The sequence below is a fragment of the Parambassis ranga genome, chromosome 10, assembly GCF_900634625.1.
Source record: "Parambassis ranga chromosome 10, fParRan2.1, whole genome shotgun sequence".
Taxonomy (NCBI): domain Eukaryota; kingdom Metazoa; phylum Chordata; class Actinopteri; family Ambassidae; genus Parambassis; species Parambassis ranga.
Genome location: NC_041031.1, coordinates 16421092 through 16443909, shown reverse-complemented (window position 1 = coordinate 16443909; position 22818 = coordinate 16421092). Strand labels below are relative to the sequence as shown.

Below are 22818 nucleotides of genomic sequence, written 5' to 3'. Positions count from 1 at the left end.
CAAAGAGGGGGAGCACGAGCGGGGTTTAGGGGGGCGGGCGATCGTGGGAGCAGGAAACTCACGCTGTGATACGTCAACTGTCTGTCACTCAAGCGGCAACGCCCATAATTATGCGTAATTTTAAGTCCGAATACAATTGAAACGAGTGGGTTGTAAAAAAATTCACCCCCCCTACAATTGACACTAGAAGAGAACCTATCATCTGAGACCAGAGTGGTTTTTTGTACCAGGCCGTAAACATGTTAATTTCTGCTGTGAAGTCGGCCATTTTAACATGGGAGTCTATGGGAAATTACTCGCTTTTGGAGCCAACCCCCAGCTGTTGCAGCGTGAATTACAAGTTTTGACACTTCCGCATGGGCTTCCACTTTGAGCCCCGAAGGTTGCCGCTTGTGCTCAACCCTGAGTATTTCCGCTTATGTTCAAATAATCTGAAACATATATTTTCTATCCACTGTAAAGCATTACCGCAGCTACAATCTAGTTTGACCCCTGAGCTCCAGTGAGATCAGTCATAATACAAATGAAACAACCCCCAAACGTGCCACTAAACACTGTGATAAGCTATTAAAAGCTGCCACTGCTAAAGTAAAATTTGACACCACATCTTCCCTGCTTTAGTCACAGCTGTAATCTAGCTGTGTGAATGCCAATTTTCTAACATCGTCCAGCACCATCATCACGGCTGGTTAGGCTTCCTGAAGGTCATGACCTTCATCGGTAACAATGTTTCTGCAGTCCCGACCAGTCAGATCAGCCTGCTAACACTGAGGTCAGCTGGGAGGCTTGTGCGCTGACAACTAATCCATGCAGACTGACACTATATGCTGACACTATGCACCCCCCCTGTTCTCATGATGACAAGAGGGAAGGAATTACATAGATAAGGCTGGAATTTCTAAATTGTACTACTATCCCTCATAAAGGTGGTGTTGCTCTGGTTCTCATCCATGCAATCCACCCACTTTAAATCTACAGAGCAATGTATTTTTTTGTATTTTTTTTTTGTTTAATGTTGTTTATTCTGCTTTAAATATTATCCATGACATACACTAGGACACCCAGGTGTAAGTACTTATGCCTCATTGCTAGTCGTTTTGCTCATTGAGCTCTTTAGTTGTCAAAAATCACTGTTGATTCACTCGCTTCTCCCTATAGAAAATTGAGACACCTCTTAATTATCATCATTTTGTTTCATCACTGAAATGCACAAACGTGAATAAACAAGTTTTTCATTCTATTGTAAGATATCCTCCCATTAAAAATCTTACACCTTGATTACAAACGATACTTGTTAATCAAGGTGCAAGATTTAAGGCGTATATTCATTTTCAAACCTTGAAGATCCAACCACTTTAAGACAGCTTTGTCTGGCTTTTTGTTACCATGCATAAGCATGCCTGCATACAGAGTTTAAAGTGTAAAATCAGTGTTCACCATACCTTTAAGGTTAAAGGGGACATATCATGTAAAATATAAAAAAAAGTTTTTGAATGTAATTATTATCCCAAGGGACCTGCGAATATGTAAAAAGGCCAACTACATGCACTGCACTGATTTTGTTATACAGTGGCATTTGACAAAGGCATTACACAAAAATAACCACTGTCACTCTTGTTGCTCGTGTTCCATGATTCCTAGCATAACGCCAGACCAAGCAATTACTGACTGTCATTGTGTAATTAAATAAAAAACATTAGATCTCTCTACATGATTCAAGCTCATAATGAGAGAGGCTAAATTGTACTGCTACCTGTTTCCTCAAACGCTAAGCGCACTGACACTCAGAAGACTGCTCATCTCTTTCTGACCCAATTGACTGATGGATTTCCAAACTCTGCATCAGCCAAAGCTATTAAGTGGTCTGCTGGAGCGAAATGACTTTACTGTTCCCAGAGTGCAACATTAGGCTCAGCAATTCCTGCCTGCCTATTGTCTAGGGCCACTGTGACAAAGTTAATTTCTTGCCAGGCAAGCACAAACATTTATGTCGACGCACACAATACGTAGCAACAACCAAAAATCAGAATCCTCCGCATGGCTATATTTTTTTTTTCTTAAGCAAAGAGTTTAGTCACATGAGGTGACCTGTGCCAAATGAGTTTCCATCAAGGAATCTGAGAGAATAGCTTGTCCTTTGTGTGCTTAGGCATTGACAAAGTAATAGACTTTTATAATTGCAGCTGCTGTGAAATACAATAGCTACCCATAATGGATTACCCTTTCACTATCTAAGGGTAAGAACTTAACATGAGGCTTACAATATTCAGCAAAGTGTAAACCAATTCAGAAACTTTGTACATACATCATGTTTAAGGCTGAGTGCATAAACATTTAAAACTATATAAGAGGACCATTTATTCTGCCAGCCTGCAGGATTTACTGTACAAAAAGGATGAATACCTTACTTTTTCTATATCATATCTGAGTGTTAGATGACAAATTCACTCTTTACTATTAATGGTGATAGACTGGATGGGGCCTAGACATTGTGTGGCACTGTGATTCAAGCTGCCCATCGTAGTCAGCCGAACAAAGAGAATTGAATTCCCAGTCAAGAACTCTGTAGTCATAACCAAGAGGACTTGTGTAGGTTCAGTGCATACAAAAGTGTTACAATGACTTAGACCAGCTATCCAACATTGAATGTAATCATGATTTTGATACTTTTTTTTTTTTTTTTTTTTACAATACACAAAGTGGAATGAATCTGACTGCATGACCCTCTGCACTGTGACAGAGAGAAGCGATCATTCCTCACAACTTTGTTGTAACTAACTGGTATATAAATGGACAACATGTATTTTTCAAGATAAAAAAAGGGTATAAACAATACACTCATGTGTTAAAACATGATGCTTGGCCATGTTGCATATATACAATAATATGCCCATTAAATACTTGGCAAGGTAAAATACAGAGTAATTAGGATTTTTTTTTATAAATGGATAAGTCAATGTTAAGAACAAAATTCTAATAAGCCAGTTTATATACAGTGATTATGTGTAAGACCTTTTTGCCCTGGGTGCCTGACAGAGACTACAATTGATTAATTACAAGAACACTGTTGGTTCAGCCTACAGGTCTGAGCATGTTCAGTCTACTAATCTGAGAAAATTAAGTCTAACTCACCATATTTATATTCTGACACACTTCCCTTAAGCTGAATTCTTTGACAAACTTTACTTTTGTGCATTGAATACCTTAAGCTAAAAAAAAGAGTAACATATACTCCTGATAACGGAACAAACTACTGACGCTGAGGCTAAAAGTAAAGTATTTAACTGGAGCAAACTGTCAAGGGTTATTAGTCATATATCTTATTTTCTTCCCTCCATTGTAGAGAGTAGGGTCTAGCTGCAGTGCTTCTTTGTCTGGGGGCCTTATCTGGCTGTGAAGAGCCGAGCTGTGTGCTGCTGTCTCTATTGGCATGGCAGTGGAGGCGAGGCCTGCCATCCCAGATAAACCTCCCTCTGTTCTCCCAGCAGCCCAGCAGGCTTCATGTTTGCTGCAGGTGTCAGAGAAAATGTTCCCATAGCCATTAGACTTTAGCGCTGCTGGTGACATGTTGGCACCTATGAAGGGAAATGACTGAAGACGATGGGGGGGGGGGGGGGGGGGGGATGATGGCTAAGATGGAGGCAGACCACAAAGGGGGGAAGACCGAATGAGTGGGAGAAACATTATCTTAGGACAGCTAACAAACAACAATGACATAACAATGAAATAACCGATAACTGTGTTTAAGCATAAAAATAAAGGCAATAGCTTGAGGATCAGTTGTCTTTGTTTTGACACTTTGGGTTTAGTTTGTCATGTCTAGTTGGATTATGTGCAATAAACAAAATAAGGGGGCCATCACTGCGTTTGTAGAAGTCTTTAATGGAACAGGACAACCAAACCTGGAAAACAAACAGCATTCAAGAAAAGTGCCTGTATAGAATGTGACCCTGCAGACACTGACCTATTAAAAAAGGATGAAGTCCAAGTGACCAAAAAAAGTAGAAGAACAACAACTACGCACTTCTGGGGCACAGTGGCACAGTAGTTAGCACTGCCACCTCAAAACAGGGTTTCTGTTTCAAATCATTCACATTCTCATTAGCTATGAGTGTGAGTGTGAGCATGAGTGGCTGTTTGTCTCACTGTGTCAGCCCTGCAGTTGTAGCCTGCCTCTTGCCCTCTTGCCAAGAACCCATTTCATCCTGTACTACAGGACAAAGAAGATGAAAAATAATTTCTGATCAAAAGATTGAAGATCTGTCAATTTGTAGTTTTGCACCCAATTTGTCAGCAGCTGCACAACCACAGAAGGTAAAAAGGGGATAACTATTAAATTACTAGCTCCACCTCCAACATAATCCATTGAGTTTCATTCCCCATTGTCTCAAGTGCAAGGAATACATAAACAAATCTGGACACGGAGGCAGAGAAACCCTGCCGTCAACAAGCATTTTGACATTTGCTGTAATTACAAGGGGGGGGGGAGCAGAAACAGCAGTGCACAAGTGTGAACGCTCAGCGGTTCACATACATGGTCCAGACAATGCAGATGGATAAATCTTAGAATCTTCACAAAACACTGGTAATAGTATTAATAAGTGTTATATGTTTTAATGTGGTAAATAAAGCCGATGTTAATATAGGGACAAACAACCACCATGGCACCTTGCTAGGCTGGGAGCAGGACACTGAACTGGCAGATTAGACCACCTGATCCAGCCACACTGTCAACCTATTTATACTCAGGACAATAATTTACACCAGGATTGCCCAGAAGCAGAGACAGGGACCAAGGGAGGCAGCTCTGTGTGACGTTCCCATGGTGAAAGGGGGAAGAAAAACGACACAGCCACCATGATGACCTTCTGCCTTCTTATTCCCTGTGAGGCTTTCCCAGAGGAGTGAACTAATGACAGTGTCCTCCAGTGATGCTGACTCCTACAGCCAAGAAAGAAACTTCTCAAAGTGTAATTGTTACACAAAGGAATTGCTATTTTAACATGACCTGAATCGTGTCTGGTGTCTGTTCTATAAGCCAATGTTTCTAAGGTTGTAAGGATTTGTAAATGGGTGTGATAAAACGTCACTTGACAGAAATATTGTATGATGACAACTTGGCATAAAAAACACTTTCCTCTGACAATAACAGTGTGGCCTATATACTGAACACCAATAAAGCCTTTGATTAAGCTCATGTCAGAGATTGATTTGTCATGCTGTCACGAGTTTCTGTCAGACATCAAAATATTTGAAAACCAACTTTTTAAAGATCAACTGAAATCTACAAAGAGCAAGCAGCAGAATGTAGTTTAATGTTAACAGACATACACTTCATGTTTTATTTGCTCTGCAAACTCTGCCAAATTCTAAAAGCAGCAAGTTACAGTTTTGCAGTCAACCACACTGCAATTAAACCCGGAGACGGGTTGCTTAAACTTAAAACCTCCAAAGAGCTCTATTTTTTTTTCTCCTCTCTCCTTTCCCGAATGACATTTTCCCATTAGCGGTGCAGACGCATAAATTGGTGGCACCAATATTTCATTTCAGAGAGCTTTTCACACAGTAATGAACATGTCACCATGTGAAATTAATGTGTCACTGTGTTTAACAGATCCAATAAAAGTAAAGAATTCGAATCACTCAAATTACATATCAGACCCATGATCACAGTTCATGCAACCTTAGTGACAGTTTATTTTGCCATTACTCCTATTGTAGTTCAAACACCATGGACTTAGATTGCCACTTCAAGCGCATGCATTTTTGTCTCAGCTGCTAATAACAATATGTGTAACTGCGATATTGTAATTGGAGACAAAAAGGACTGCAGATTATGAGTGCTAGTAAACAAATCTTGAACCTGTCCTTACAGGACAACTTTAATGGGAGAAGTTCAAATTATCCATTTGCATTATCCATTTTTCCCCCAGAAATACATGACTGCAATTCTTATCCAAACATGACAAACACCACCACAAACACACTACATTATTTCAAATGAAAGAAAAAAATGCTTTCCTGCCAAAGCAACCATGAGAAAACCAGGTCATTGATTTTTAACCTCCCAGTGCACACTGTGGGGGGTGAGACGAGGCAAGGCAGGTTTATTTGTATAGCAACTTTCAGTCATAAGACCAAAAGCCTCAGAGTGACAGAAGAAGGTGTTACATGAAAAAGGGAAACTTTAATTCAAAGTAAAAGAAAAGATATTTGTTTATATTCAATTCTTGGATCTACTGGAGGGCAGGCCTGGAAGGCTAAACATCAACCTAAGAGGTCTGGGGAGTTCACAGGAGCTGTGGCTCAGTTCAGGGGCTGCAACCTTCAAAGGACACAGTCTATATAAAAGATGAATCTGGTTGAAAGGAGCATTGCTAAATGAGACGTTCTGGCTTATGGAGGGTTTCTTATTTGCGGCACCAACCATCATTCTTGACAGCTGTAGTGTACCAGGAGTCCGCCGTATTCTGTCAGATAGAAAAATCCAGCTGTCAACTATCAACAATTTTTGGATAGGCTGGTAACCAGGAAAAAGAAGGCTATATTATTTGAAACCTTTGAAATGGGACATCCTCGTGGTGCTCCTGTTATGCAATAAGTCTTCAAATGCACTCTTCGAAGCACAGCCGCTGAATTGAGACACCGCTGGGTCAGCATATCTGAGAGGCTAAAGTCATTTAATGATTTATGGACATGCAGTAACACTTTAAAGTCAGCTGTCTGACAGACAGGGAAGTAATGTGGAACCACCAGCCTTTTTCTAGTCTTGAGAATTAAGCAGCAGCATTATGGATTAGGCCTGGGGTGTCCACCCAACTAATATATGAAAATGCATTGGGGATGTCAGGTTCAGCGTGTTGCAAATGCAGGTTGACAATGGTATGAGCACAACATTATGCTAGTGAATGAAGCATAGTCTCCTAAAGGTATGCAGAGACAACTAGATACTCTTGTTTTGATTCACTCTGGAATTGGAAAGCTGAGCTGTTACTTTCAACTAAAAGGACCCTTATAAAAAGATGTCACATCTTCATGGTCATCATCATCCCTACCAAAAATTACTGGATTTAATAAGGTACATATACCTGTATAGGACTTAAATCTGCAGGATGCCACAAAAGGGAACAAAATATATACTCAGAATTTAAATGCTTGTTTAAACACAAATAAATAAGATGATAAGAGTTACACCTATCTGCCACTTAATATGAGTGGTTACAGGTACTGGATAAAATGGATATTTGCCACATATATATTTCCCATACCATGTCAAAGAATCTCTTTTGACGAGAAGACAAAAAGTGAAGTCATACAGTATGTGCATTGATATGTGTTGGTGTGTAAGAGAGTGCTGAAGTGTGTGTAGGTGCTTCAACAGCCGTTTCAGCCTACTATTTTCCAGTTGCGAGCCTTCTTTTTGAAAATACAAAAGGCTGGAGGCAGAGATGAGTTGGAAGATATTTTAATTAGCTACCACCATCACAAAACTCCTGCTGTGGAAAATGCTTGAGAAAAAGACATTAGAGGTTTCCATGATGTGTTCACTGAACCGAGTGGTGACTGTACTACTTTTTAAACTGCATAACTTTGCTCACTTGTCATAGATTGGCACGAGGTAGGCAGCTGTGGGCACTAATGATGATAAAAAAACTGGACTCACAATAGATGATGTATTAAATTTATATTAAATTCAGACAACCAAACATGAATGCAGATGTTTTGGTGTCAATTAAATTTACAGATGCAGATTCAGTGCTATGAATTACACGTTCAAGTTGATGTGAAAGAGTTGTGGACACTAGCAATTACACCTGTTTGCTCTATAGACAAAGAGGTGAGAGCTTAGGTCTGTGTGTGTGTGACCAGCTGTGCAGCTAAGTGGAGCTAATTTACAGTGTGTGTGTGTGCGCATGTGCTTGGGCATGTGTGTGTGTGTGTGCTTTGATTGTATCATGAGGCAGTCAGACAAACTGAAAGATGGAGCAAAGGTGAGCGCTAATATTAGCTTGCTTCTGTGAATGGCATGCTGGGCTGAAGACAAGAAGATAACAATATAAACCAGCATCTGAAAAGCAGTCTTCCTCTGACTGTGAGTCTTTACTGTGAAAGTATCAGCCAGCCAAAAACTACATGAATATACTTAAGTTTATTTTTTCCTCCTATTAGTCTCCTGAATGGCATTCGAAGGGTAGACTATTTTTTCTCGCTTTAAGCTGCAAAGATGAATGACAACTGACAGATGAAAACCTTTTGGGGCAAAGTGCTAAAATATTTTATACTGCAATTAACATTTAGTTTATCAGTCTTACTTTTTATCATTTAATTACTTAAGCAAAAATAACAGAAAATCCTCTCACAGAATATCTGCTGTGAGAAATGTTACAGTTTTTTCTTTAAGTAAGCCTGAGCTGACTTGATGCTGATTTCAGACCTCACTGTGTCTTGTTTACTGAAAATACGTAGCACGCTGGGGGCTGTTGTTGTTGTTATCAAGCTTCAGATTAAATCTGAGATTATTCAAACACTTGTTTGGAATTGTTTGATGGATAAAACTCTTTTGATGTATATTTTTCAACTAATTTTATACTTTTATATAATACTTTTTTTTTAACCCACTGGACCCCAAGCGGTTTCTTGGTGGTTTCACTCCTGTCAAATCTCTAGCTCTAACAGCTATTTAAAGCCCTGTACCTCTATGGAAACAACATAATGATAATTAAAAGTAAAACTTCAGCAACACCCACTAATAGAACAAAAATGATTAGTTTAAGTCTTTTAAATAGAATCCAAACATTTTGTGGTTCTAAATGTTAAAGCATATCTTTACAATACAAGGAGCACTGAAAAAATCTAAAATGTTTTCATAAGAGCAATAATCATGGAAAATAAGTTAAATTAATCAGAATAAAGTCAATATGCTTTTTTGATTAAATGTAAATTAAATTAATCACTAGGCTGATTCTCATCCTCTGACAGCAGCTGAAACAGTTGTCGGTCCTTCATTTAAAAAGAGGCGTTCTGTCACCACCACATAGAAATCCTGAACTATTACTCCTCCTACAGACCTTTCACTCTCTAACAGCAGATTATTAAATTGCGGTCATAGCAAAACAGACAGGAAAGGTACAACACATGGCACTTGACCGAAACTGGCTTTATTGGTATGTTAAATTAGAAACTGTTGGTGATTTGTCCCGCTCTATGAAATGTCTGCACTGCTAAGTGAACCACGTGTAATATCCTCTCGATGTCAGTCAGACAGTAGTTCAGTGTCTGCAATGCTCTCAATGACAAATAGCTGATTTCAGTAATAACCTTTCAGAGGTTGATGAACATTCCTCTGGCAAGCATCAAGCATCTCTGCTACTCTGTGTGTGTGCAGGTTGGTGTCTAGCATTAGGCAAGCTGCTCTCAGCATAAAGACAAAAGCATCAGTATTTTGAATATGATTCAGATGAAATGGAACAGAAACAGCTCTTATCACATCTTACAGCAGGCTCTAGTGGGTGTTTATAGTGAAAGGATGACCAGAAAGTCAAAAATATCTTGCGGTGACAAAAGGATTCTTGTTGTGACGCAAAAGTCTTAACTAGCAGCCATTTAAAAAAAAGGTACCTTCTCTAATCTATTCCTTCACCTTGAAAGTTCTTCATAAAAGCTGCAGTGATGGATATTCTTCCTGCATGTGCCCAGTTAAAAACAGGAGCCTTGACCCATTTGCTTTCACGTTGGGCATTAAACTAGGACATTACACTGCCTACTGAGTCGATGTGTAAAATTAGAATGAGGACTCAATCAACTAATACTGGAGTTGAGGCTCACGATTTCTTTACATAGGGTGATATTTAAATGACTCAGAAGTTGATGGTAAAGGCAGCGCGAGCTTGAAATGTGTGTGTGGCTTGGCTTAAACCTCTAAAAACATTTTGTCTCTCTGGATTCACAAGGCATGGCCAACTTACAGACCAAAAGCGAGCCTATTTATACTAGGACATATACTCTACATTGTAACTGAATCCTATGCGGTACAAACTTTAAAGCCTCACATACAATACAATGTAAACTACCACATGGGCACAGATGGTTTAGAAAACACAGCTATATTTCTTGCTGCACATATGACTACATTGTAAATTACCTAAGATATTATTGAGGTGTTATTTCAGTTTCTAATCCTTCATTAAAATACATGTTATATAGAAAATTATTCCACAGACAAATTAGTATATTCAGTATATTCAAATGAGCAGGGGTCTAATTTGTGCATGCGCCCAAATGAAGGCAGAGAATCCAGTACAGGAAAACTATTTGACATGCAGCCCACATCTCCAGTAGTTAGTAGTTCTTAGGCAACAGGCAATTAGAGGACACGCTGCAGCTCTTATCTGCTGCTGAATCAGAAGGCAGATTTCAGTAGTAATAGCCTGAGAGGCAAGCAGGACCTGAGCCTCTGAGACAACCGAGAAAAGGAGCTATTCTGCAAGCAAATAACTTTCCTACTGTACTACTCACAAGCAAAGAACATTACAAATTACACTGGCAAAACACAAAGGCGTGGAATCATAAGTACATAAGCGCCACCTTGTAAAGACTCAACCAAAAGCCGGTTCATCCCATGCAGGATTGATTTTTGTTTTCCTTCACATGTGGTGTCCTGTTTAAATTATTGACGATGAACAGCTAACATTGTAACATGGTAAACAATTCATTAGGTGACATCAGTCACTTGGCCATCAAACAGTTCCAGTTCCTTATACACTGTGACTGTAATACCTGCATCAACATGGTAGAGGACTCTGACTGACTGACAGCTTGCTCTGAGGCCAAGGACAGCGAATGGAAGTGTGGACTGAGTGGAACAAACGTTTCTTCTTTCCATAAATTGTATGTGAGTCCAGCTGACCTATTCAACTTTGAGCAGTGGTGACTTTACATGTCATAGTCATAGAAATCCTACCTGTGATGTTGCATCCATAGAACTGTGACTCTCATGCACCAGGCCACTTCTGTCTGGCAAAGAAGACACTGCAGCAGTTTGGCTTCATCGTGTAGCCTGAAAAATACAACAGAACAAGATTAAGCCTTCACTGCTTAAAAAAAACTTCATATGCCTGTGACTTCAAGGCTCTCAATCAGCTTTAGTGCTATGGAACTCAAGCAGTAAATCTGTTCTTTAGAGCACATTTTCAGTTTAAATACTAACATGCTGTTTAAGACAGCTTTCACTAAACAATGCCTGCTAAAAAAGGTCAAGCGTCCTCAGTCATTAACATCAGCCATTGAGCTAAAGCACACAGTGTGATGTGGCAAAAGCATAGTCAATCAAATATGTACATATACAGCGAGGTAGAAAACATTCATCTGCTGCCTACACAGCTAACATCTAGACAGAAAAGAAAAGTTATTCCTGCTGTGATTAAATTTCTGGAGCTGTACAAACAGACCTCTGAGGATTACAAGGACATAAACCGCTGTCTTTGCATTTTAAGCCTTTACCCCTGGCTTGTTCGTTTGTATTTCATCTTTTTTACCTGCACCCTGTGGCAGAAAGCCCACACTTACACAACCCCTTGTTTTTCCGTGGTGCTATTGTCGGTGTGAAGGCCTTTAATGCAGCACTGAACACTGGAATGATGAACAGACAATGTTTCTGTAATCCCTGGACATTTGAGTGAGGAAGGAAAACCCAGAGCAGAGCATAGAAAATAAGAATTATAATACCCCCAAAGTACCACCGCAACCTGGGCTGATTATTAATTATGGCCAAAAAATGAAAACAACACATACAATGTCCTTGTGGGTCACTAAAATATTTAGAGAAATTTACTGCACCATAAGAGCGAAAGAACAACTTGCATACCTGGCAGGATGTGGAATCTTTCAAGGGATTAAAAACAGAGACTGCGTCTTTTTTCATCTCTCCCCTCTACTCACAAAAAACTCATTCTCATCTGGTTGATAGTACACACAGCAGATACGACTCATGGTTACGTTACTGCTAATGACACTATTTTTTATTACATTATTCTATGTTTGTGTTATTGGAGCATAAGATCGTAGCTGACATCATCTTATCATGACCCTAATAAAGCCACAAAAGTCCTACTACAGAGGTGAGATGGGGCTGGCTTCATGGTCATAGCACTGTACTGTCACCCAGAAGTGCAGGGATCACGTCCCCAAGGTTTTCAGCTTATATATAAATTCTGCTTCATGCGGTTATCCTTTGTTTTTAACCGCAGCTGGCTTTGGCATAAAAAGCATTAAAAACAGGGTGAGGGTAATGGTAAACAGACAAATCCATAACATTACACACATTTCACAAGGAATACCACTCGCATTTTGCCATCGGGACAAATCCCTCACCCATGAACATGCCTGGAAATATACGCTCACAGTTTCCATTTTGAAGGGCGGAAATATCAACCCAATTCTTCATTTTTTTGGTGATAACAGACTCGCTGTTGCAGTTGTTACATCTCCAAAGAGTGGAACCTTTAGTTGATGTATAACCACAAAAATGTAAGAGCTGCTTCTCATATCAAACTAGATTATATTCTCCTTCAGAGGTTAGCAAATACACACATGTGGATGAGGTGTGCCTGTTCTGTTTTTTTGTTGTCTAACTAAAACAAATGCAGCCTAATAATCTGACTAAATATAATTTACATGTAATCCATTCACCCAATCACTGTGTTCTTGTTAGCTGCTTTCTTAGGCATGTAATGTTTACATTTTTCCAAAGCTATTAAAATGCTAAGAAGACCACATCACCATTCTTAACCCACCCTACTGATGTAATTGGTCATGTGCTTTTGCAGTCAGCAACAGCCTTCAGTAGGCACAACATCAGAGCTATTTGCATTGTTGAATAAATCAAAGATGTGGGTAACAGTTCAATAGTTTGCAGCAAAACTAATAAAGATGAATAATAGTGCAAAATTTGCCATGTAATTTAAAATTGCTGTGTTTGGGAGGTACTCGTGATCAGCACAGAGCCAACACACAAAGACGGACAGTTTCTCTGCAATTCCACTAAAATATGACTATAATATGATGACCTGCCCTTTACCAAATCTTCAACTACACCCGTGTCCACCCACACCCTCTTCAACATCCGACTCACTAGCAAAGAACCTATTAACAGTAATGAGAATCGATGGGGGTGTAAAAAGTATTGGCAGTCCAGCCCAGGAGCTGCTCTCCGTGCAGTCTTTATTAGTCTGGAAAAAGAGTGCCGTCTCTAGCCTGCCAGCTCTAAATAGAAGTGCATTGATCAGAAGGTCAGGCCAGGCTGCATACAGCCCTTTAATTGTCTGTGTCACTCCTCATTCTCATTCCAACAGCTGTCAGTCCTCTCCCAGGTAAACCAAGGCCAGCAGCATCACACCTCGATGTTCTCAAGGGAGGCAGTGGCTAAGGTTTGGACAGAATACAGCCTAGGCAACAGGAAGAAGAAATTAAACATGAATACTGTCGTCATTTTTATCTTAATCAGCTGAGAGGAAAGCAGAACACCACACACCTCTAGCTTTTTGCAGCAAATTAAGCACTTAATCACTGTAATTATTTGCCAAATACATTTGTTAAAGAAGGCTGTTCCTTCATCAACACAACACAGACTCTACAATTTCCTTTAATAGCCTATTACTTCCCTTAGTTCTCTCCAAAGTGACTTGTTATGTTTACTACACGAAGGGCCGAACGGTGAGCATCTGTGTGTAGTTTCTGCAGTGTGTCCAGCATACAATCCACTTTAAACAAGTAATCAATCATACAATGTTTGTATGGACACAGCCAAAGAAGTGATGGTCATTTTTTTAAAAGGCAACAACAGCACCTAGGTTTTGCCTATAAAGAGAGCCTATAATGTCATCTACAATTATGTCATCAGATCTAATTACTGAATTACCCTCATTTCACAATAAGGAACACATCCAGACGCACCTTAGAGTTACCAGCTCAAAAAGATACAATCCAGTGTTGTTTCAGTCTATCTGATTCCAGCACTTGTTCTGAAGGAGGAAACCCAGTCAAATCCTTCTGCACATTAATCCAGATGTCTGGCTGCGACACAGAGCTCATTCTGAACTGTATCCTGGCTTTAGAGCTGGAGTCATTTTAGACGTCTTGGCGGCTAATCAGCAGCTATCTTTCATCAAAAAGTTGCTGTGACAGGGTCAAACCTGTCTTTACAAAATCTACCAGGGTAAGATTGCATTTCAGTTGTACAGTGATTTGAAGCTTTAGAGTCTGGAGTATGTCAGGCTGCCAGCCAGCTGCAGAGTTTTTACTGGATGTAACAAAATAAATAGGTTTGTTTTAAATGTTACACTCCATAAATCCTACAAATAAAAGCTCAGATAAAACCACAAAAGAAAAACAGACAGAAGCCCTCATATAAAATCCATGGGGTCCTTTGAAATCGGCACCAAAATCTAATTCCAGTTCCTATTAGGCTGAAATATGTAGATGTCATCCACAATAAGCCAGTGGTACAGTATGCGTATGTGACGACTTTGTATTGTTATAATCAAAGTCCTCGCTGCTCATCACTATTACTGAAGAATTTGTTCAATCACTAAGATTATAACCCATCATCAGCACTCACTGATTAAAAGTACGGTTTTCATCTTCATGAAAAATATGGCATTTGTGAAAATAATTGTCCTGCCCAAAAGGATTTAAGCAGTAAGGTCATCCTCAAATGATCAGGTAATCAGGGAAAAACAAAGTGCACTGCACCCCTCACATAATTTTTTGAAAAGTCATGCATGTCTGAAATCTTTTAGGTATGATGAGCACAACATCATTTTCTGTCCAGGATTAGCTTAAAAGTGCAGTACATCCACCACCCCTCTACTTGTCAATGTCACAGCAGCTTCCAGACTTACTCGGGTATGAAATTAATTTACTTCACACCTTTCCTCAGACTTCACATATGATCAGCGTCCACTGAGGTCTGATGAGGAGATTTAGCCGAAAGCTGAATTCCACAGAGCCTAAATGACTGACCACAGGGAGTGATGGTAGTGGGACGGTTAGACCAATTTCAACATCAATTCAGACTGCCTAAAGGAACAAAAACAACTGTGTTTAGCAAGTCAGTGTTTAGAACTAAATGGAACCAACCAATATTTTCTGCCCTGAAAATAAAACCCAAGCAATGCACTTATGGTTCATCATTGTGCGTTTATTGCATTGTTAGTGTAAAATTTCCACCTGTGCAGGCCTACAGCATGTCCCAGGTGGCATTTGGAGTATGACTGAGTTCACTGCTCCATTTTTAAAGCCTCTTGGGATGCATGCAGCAAATGCCCCCATACTGTCATTTAAGTTTATTTTAGTAGAGAAAATGTAGGAGATGTTTAGACACTAGAAAAAGATTTATTTTTAACATCAATGTGAGTGAAGAAGAACAGCAGGTAACATAAGGTGACTATGATTAAGTTACTATGCCAACTAAATGTCATCAGGGCAAAGACACAGCTCTCGTTCTATCCATGCAGTGCACAGAACGTCGAAATAAGATAAAACAATGAAAAAAGGTGAGTATTGAACACTGATAAAAAAATGTTGATATAACTGGTTATTTATACACATTCTGGGAATATTCTATAGTCTACAGTTAAAAGAGTGAAACTTGGCAGCAGTTTGGAGGGCATCTATTCTGAAGCTGCGTTTAATAGAAGCTGTTATTTTAACATAAAAGCAACACATTGCAGGTGTTAAATACCTTTTCTTTTGGCTGAAACCTGCTTTCTACTATCCAAACATGTTAAAAATGTGTGTTATATTAAAATGATTAAGTAGTATTGAAAGAGAAACAATACTTCTCATTCACGTATGGACATATTTTGCATTTTGTGGCATCCTGGTATTGAATGCAAGGCTTATAATATGCACAAGTTTATTGATTTGCTGAAATGGCACCCTATTGCTGCCTGCCTCTTCTTAACTAGCTACTAAATCCCTTTGAGGGTCAATAAAACATCTCATAATGAGAAATGTCACCTTTCTGCACTCAAAGTAGGACAAAAACAATTTGCTTCAGAACACAGGAAATGTTCTCAACATGGTGCCAACCACTGAGCTAAGTTTAGTATGATGGCCTCGGGCAGGGCAGGCTAGACAGATTCAGCAGATGAAATCAAAATAGCGGCGGGGCAATTTTGCACAGGATGCTGCAAAACAGCAAGGGTGCAGTTCTAAATGTCTCACAAACAATGTCTAATATGTCTTAAAAAATACAACTGTGACAGCAAGACAACTATGCTGACATTCATGAATAGAAAGCCAGTGATAGGCTAATATTTAATTCAATTAATGAAACAATCATGGATATTAAGGGACAGATCTGTTGATATTTAGAATTATTTCATGGACCAAATAAAACACTACAATAGCAGAGTTGTCTTGTAAGTGTTAGTTCATGATCGACAACAAAACAAATCAGTTTTTTTTACTGCACAGTAGGATTAAATTATTAAATTGCCCGAGGGATTCTAAACCTGTACATCTCATTAATATTCCTAAACAAGCTCTCAGCTACTCTAACTCTGTGCACTGATAATCAAGGACATGACACACGCTTTATATGTGGGCTCTGAAAGCAGAGAAGACTGCCCACCACTTACAGCAAGTAATAAAAATATTGACCATATGGTGGAAAGTGGGTGCGCTGATATGGTAATGCATTTTAATGAAATAAATTAGGATTGCAGAAATGGGAAAAAGAAAACATATTTCTCCTTGTGTCCTCAATGATGCGATGTGCAGAAGAAGAAGTAGAGTTATTTTACATATCATCAATAACTCCTCTGCTTGGCCCTTAGGGGCATAAGCATAACGACGTACTGTGTGTCACAATATAAACGTATATAGACTGGCAAATATAAACATCCACATATACACCTTCATGTAATGGAAAAATATTAGGTTCATTCGAGCTGACTTTACACTGAGCATTAATTATTTTCCCTCAATAAAAATGCTGAATTGTCAGCAGCTCTTCATAAAATGTAAATTTTCAGTGTCCCTGTGTATTCTCTGCCTAAACAGCCACCCCTTTTTTAATCTCTTCTGACACTATAGGATCATATAAAGAAAGGCCAACTTAATCCGTAAGAGGAAAACTAACCTAGATTTGTATGCAGGGCAGGCTTTTAAATTCAGATGTAAGGTTACAGCATTTTTATTCAAGCTTGCTTCTGTTCAAAGCAGAAAGGGTCACCTTACCTAACATCCGACTTTAAATGAACTGACAGATCTGATGAAATAGTGCAGTCACAAGTAATATGCACAATACATGTGGATATATCCCAACAGCTACAACAACAAAAACTACTGAATCAAGGTGTAATGACTTTCTTTAAACAAATATTTATACAAAATATCACCATTTAAATTTGAAAGGATATTCTGGTTAAATATTATCCTCCTTTGTGATGAAGTGTTGCAACTGCCACTGATTCCCACAGCATAAAAACCTACAAAGGCCACAACAAAAGGAGGCCATGAGGGACATCTCAAGGTCTCATCAGTTCACTTTCATCTTCAGTTACTGTCTGGTTAGGTTCAGAGACAAGATCATTCTCAGGTGATAACAAGCTCTTTGCACAGCATTTAACACGTTACAAGGCTTATTGTAATTAATTTTCATTTTCTCAGCCAATTTTTTGACTTTACCAAGTCCTGCCTTAAGCTGGATTTACACCAGATGCATAACGTGAGTGGCTCGACAGCCACTGTGAAATGCTTCCAATTTCGACAATGAGACCACAGCACACCAGACACATAGCAGCGTGTTTCAGAAGCGTCCCATCTATGCGCTATTTCATGAGAGATACACGCCAGTGTGTTTTGGAGCTGTGTCCCGCCCAAGATGCGTCGATTCACAACCAAGCAGACAGGAACACCTAAGAGTTTCCAGTAGATTTTCAAAATAAAACACTGTGAGATTGAAGTCTTGCTGATTTAACATCGCAACCAGGAACACAGCCACAGCCATGTATATGTATGAGGAGAGATTTATATTGGAAGTAGATTTTTATATGATATAACCTGCTTTTTATACGGACAACATCAGAAAGGAAAAGGCAGGAAGAGAAGCAGCAACTGTTTTCAGAGTGGAAGGTGAGAAGCTACTGTATGTGTGTTGATGGAGTAAACAGAGGTTTCAGTAACATGCTCTGTAACCCAGCCCGATTCATGTAGAGAGGACATTAACCATCAGGTAAACTGGCAGATTACTATGTAATTTTGTGAGACTCATGGGAGCTTGTAACATACACACGGATACACAACGCTTCTGAAATGCATCTGGTGGGAACTGATGTCGTGCTGGTTTTGATGTTAACATGCCGCTTGTGTTCCGCAGCTGGTGTAAATCTGGGGTTACACAACCACAATGCTAAATGCATACACATTGGCCACTGCTTTCAAAAATAAAGTAGGGAGAAATCTCTTTGTCAAACAACAATGTCATCAACACACAATGGGATTATACTTCTTGCAACATCTCCCCTTATAATAGCTAATACCTATACAGAGACTGCATCCAACCATTGTTCCATCTGATCAGGCTTCAGCAATGCAACTGACGACAATGACTGCTGCCACACATAACTGTATGACATCATACAGTGTAAAAACAAGCCTCCTCCTGTGTGCCACATGGAGAATCCCCTCTGCTCTCACAGGTTCAGTGTCCACATTGAGTACATCTCTGTCCTGTGCCTTCAATAAGTCAGGCACAAATCCATCAGCAGGAGCAGTAGATCAGATAACACTGGTATGGGTGCAGTTCTTATTCGTGCAAAGCAAGGTCATTGAACCACATGGATGCTGGATCAATCAGACAGATTAATGAAGCACAACCTGCTGACATGACGAATATTGACACCCCTATTACATCTTGGTCCTGCAGTCCTCAAGTCTGCTTGAATAAATCAGCCCCAAGTAGAAGAAGACAGGTAAACTTCTGAACCTAATCCTTCACATGACAAAGAGAGTACAAGAGGAGCTGCTGGAACATAAAGAAAACGTGACTGTCAGGAAATATTAAGCCCTAAAATGTCACAGGATTAAATCTAATCTTGCTATAGCGGGCCATAGCTCCAATGCAGTCAAATTCATCTGTGCTCAAAAGTCTCTGCCTAATATTTGTTAGGCCATTTGTTAAGACTTTAAATAACTTATCAGACGTAAAGAGCTGTATTATTGATTATTGAACTGATCATTTTTTATTATTCATCAAATCCCTTTTGAGGTGCAATGACTGCTGATTTATCCATTTGTCAATAAACAGAAAATTAATTATTTGTGTGTTTTCTCTTGTTTTTCTCGATTGGGACGACTTGGAGTTTTTTGTATTATGTGACAAAAATTGTCACATAGTATCTATAGTATATATTCAGGAAAACATTCCAGATCATTAAGCTTGTTTTTTTTTTGTTCTTTTTTTTCCTCCTACTTTGTACACAGGAAAAAAATACATAAAGCTACAAAAAACAGAATCATAAATAACTTATGCTGGCCTGCAGCTCTGAAGCGGATAAAAACCTGTGCCACCTTCATCTACATGAATTAACTGGTAATCTTAAAATGCCTCAAACATCATTTCTGCCCAGATTCTGGTTGTATTTCTGACAACAGTGCCAGAACAAATGGCATCCTCCATTTTTAATCAATAGGAGGATTAACCTTTTCTATCAGGGGTGCCTCTCATAGCAAAATGTGGAGACGAGATTCAGGATTATACCTGTGAAGACATACCTTAGCTCATTATTGGACTTGGATCTTCAGACCTGTATGACACCCCATCTATCGCTGGCATTAGGTTACTATTAATGACTCTGTAATCCTCAAAATCTCTCCAAAGAAATGCTCCTAATCATGAACCTTTTTGAAAATGAATGTATTTGTAGAGGTGTCTACGATAATGATCCTTCATATTTTTGGAGACTAGCTCTCCAGTTCTGTGCAAATGCTGCTCTTCTTTTGAACATTTAACTACCACAATTATTTCCATCTCACTCCTGTACTCTTCAAGCGGTCTTATTACACAGTTTAAACCCACGTTTCTCAGCACAACATAACAGCCCAACACCACAACAAATAATAAAACACCTCCCCAGTGTTGAAACAAGTTAACTAGTTGATCAATTAATTATCAGGCTTGTAAGAAAAAAGACACAAAAGCAATGGGACAAAAACTAAATTAACCAATGTTAGACACATATTATGAGAAAAACTTGTAAGGATTTTCTTGACTGCTATAATGAAAGATCCTCCTCAACCAGCACAAAGGGGCATCAATGTAAATGACAGCATGCAGTTGTTGCACTTGTTTTCTTGGACAGACTTGAATTAGATAATATAACAGGGGTTGTAGATTTGATAATGCGAAAGTGTCCAAAGGCCAATAGTCCCAATGACATTATATTAAACAATAAAAGATGTGTATGCTGTTATTTAATTATTTCATTCACACAGCAAACAAAGTAACATTTAAGCATTCATATGAACATACAAATTACCTAGATTTGCAGCATAAATGTTAAACATTCAGAAACTGTGTGATTGTGATAATTATTGACACTGTGAAGGTGAGATCTGGTCATATATGGCAGGTCTGGTTTAAGAGGAGCTGTAGACGTACGTAAAATGTCACGTAGACTATCATTTAGTGCTGATCTCAAGCGGGTCTTGTTTAATTTTATGTAATGTTTTCACAGGTTTGCAGTACAAAGACTGACTGCTCATTGCTACACCAATAAAACATCACAGTTTATGACAGTCTGCTCACATGGAGCCAAAAACGTTCTTTTTCTTTACAAATGTTGGCATTTCTGGGAAGTTGCTTTTATCCAGCCAGCAGTAAAAAGGCAGAGAATTTCAATTGTACAGCATTGACACACTGTCGAAGTGCTGAACCGGTGTTGTCCATTTTCAGAGCCCTCTGCTTTGCTGTAACAATCGTCCAAGCCCTACGGCACCGTGTGACGCACCCTGAAGACGCAGTCAGCATGAGCTGACAATGGTCTGCTCAGAACATCATGTAATCGTTATGCAATGTGTTAAAACATCAAGAATTGCCTAATGATTTTTTTATTCTGTTTAGCTGGTGGGCTGAAAATAACACCTTTTAAGACAGAAGCCGCGGGCCACAGAAAATCTGACCTGTCACTGATCTCTGAGGGGTTAATGGACAAAATAAGCAATCTGAAGAGACCGCCAAGGTTAATGATATGTGGTGGCTATCTTTATATATGTATATATATTTATATATATAGATCCAACTATTTATTTATTTATGTACTCCTAATGTTTTGTGCAATTACCAAGCTCTTCAAAACTGAAATTCAAGACAATACACCAGGTCTATTTATAACCACAGATGGAAAGGCTGGTCCATTACAGGGACAGACAAGTTTCTCGTACAAATCGTACATACAGTAAACCACTAAAACACTGGCTTGCAAAACTATATGTACTACCGATCAAATTTGCAGAATTTCACAAGGACATTGCCCTTCTGCCTTCTCTACACTATAAGCATTAACTTGATGCCTCTTGGCTTAAGTTTCCACACTTGGCAACAGCATTGCTTTGCATAAAGGAGTATGTGTACTGTTATGACAAGCTTCTACTTCTACCAGTATGACACTATGAGGTAAAGCCATTAACTTACAGGTGGATACTAATCTAATCGCAGTTCACCACACAGCCACCTCCTCCCACAGAGACTCAAAGGGGTTCTTCAGAAACCTACTGGCAACATCACTGAAGCTTCATCCATACTGTCTATGATAGATACAATCCCTTCTGTGCAGTGACACGTTTTTATTTTGTGATTCCTCAAAAAAAACACACACACACAAAAAGTTTGATTTTGGCTGAACTGTCCCTTTAACTGGATTCAATATTGTAGATCTCGAGTAAAAACATTCTTTATTCCCGTGCTTTGAATACTTCAATAAACTTTGTTCTGATCACCAAATGACTCCAAGAACACTGCTACAAATCATAGCAAACAGTTTCGACCATTACAGACTATTTCGTGCTCTCCTTCTAAGGTGTATATGGCGTGCAGAGCGACATTATAACTGCACAAAACCCCCGTTCGAGATGAACAAGTGTTACAAGAGATGAACACATCGTGGTGAAAGAGAATGATTATCTTCGTGGGGGGAGACTGACACTGCTGGTGCTCAAAAGCTGCTAAAAACTGCTCCATTCAATCAATGTGAAAAACCGTCATGATAATAAGTTAGAAAATCCACTGCGTTTCAAAATAAGCTAAAGAAACCCTGTGGTTACACAAACCATATAGATAAAAACCCGCCGTGTGTGTGTTTCAAACATGACACTGCGCTCCACTATAAACTTCCCGTCGCAGCTTCGCACTGACAGATGCTAACAACGTTTGTCGGAAGTTAACGTTAGCACCGACGAAGTGAAAGAGGGACGCGAAGAGGAAGTATAAAAGTACCTCTGCTGCTGAAACACATCCCGGGAAAGACTTGGGGGTTGTTACGCTGTGCTCCTCTCGCTCTGTGGGTAACCAGGAAAAGCTTCTGGTTAGCAACCAGACCTGTCAAACAATGGCGGAGCCAAGTACGGCAAGCGAGAGGTGGACACGTGCTTTTCGTTTCTGATAGTTTCGTTTTGGTGCTGCGCCGCTCGGGCAGGCCCTGTCAAAATAAAAGCATAAAATAAAACACAAAAAAAGACACATTTTCACAATTTTTTATGTTTTTTTTATATATATATTTGTTTTCGTAGATGCTTTTCACTGACACGGAAAGAATA

The 22818-nt window shown here is 39.2% G+C and overlaps 1 protein-coding gene across 1 annotated transcript in view; it reads right to left on the bottom strand.

The window, feature by feature from the left end:
• The window catches only part of enox2 (ecto-NOX disulfide-thiol exchanger 2), a 137998-nt gene extending 115385 nt beyond the window's left edge, over nucleotides 1–22613 (bottom strand). The window contains exons 1-2 of the mRNA XM_028416779.1: nucleotides 22499–22613; nucleotides 10961–11056 (exon numbers count right to left, since the gene is read on the bottom strand). The gene's annotated coding sequence lies outside the window, so the exon portion shown is untranslated. The remainder of the gene's footprint in view (nucleotides 1–10960; nucleotides 11057–22498) is intronic.
• Between the last annotated feature and the right edge of the window lie 205 nt (nucleotides 22614–22818).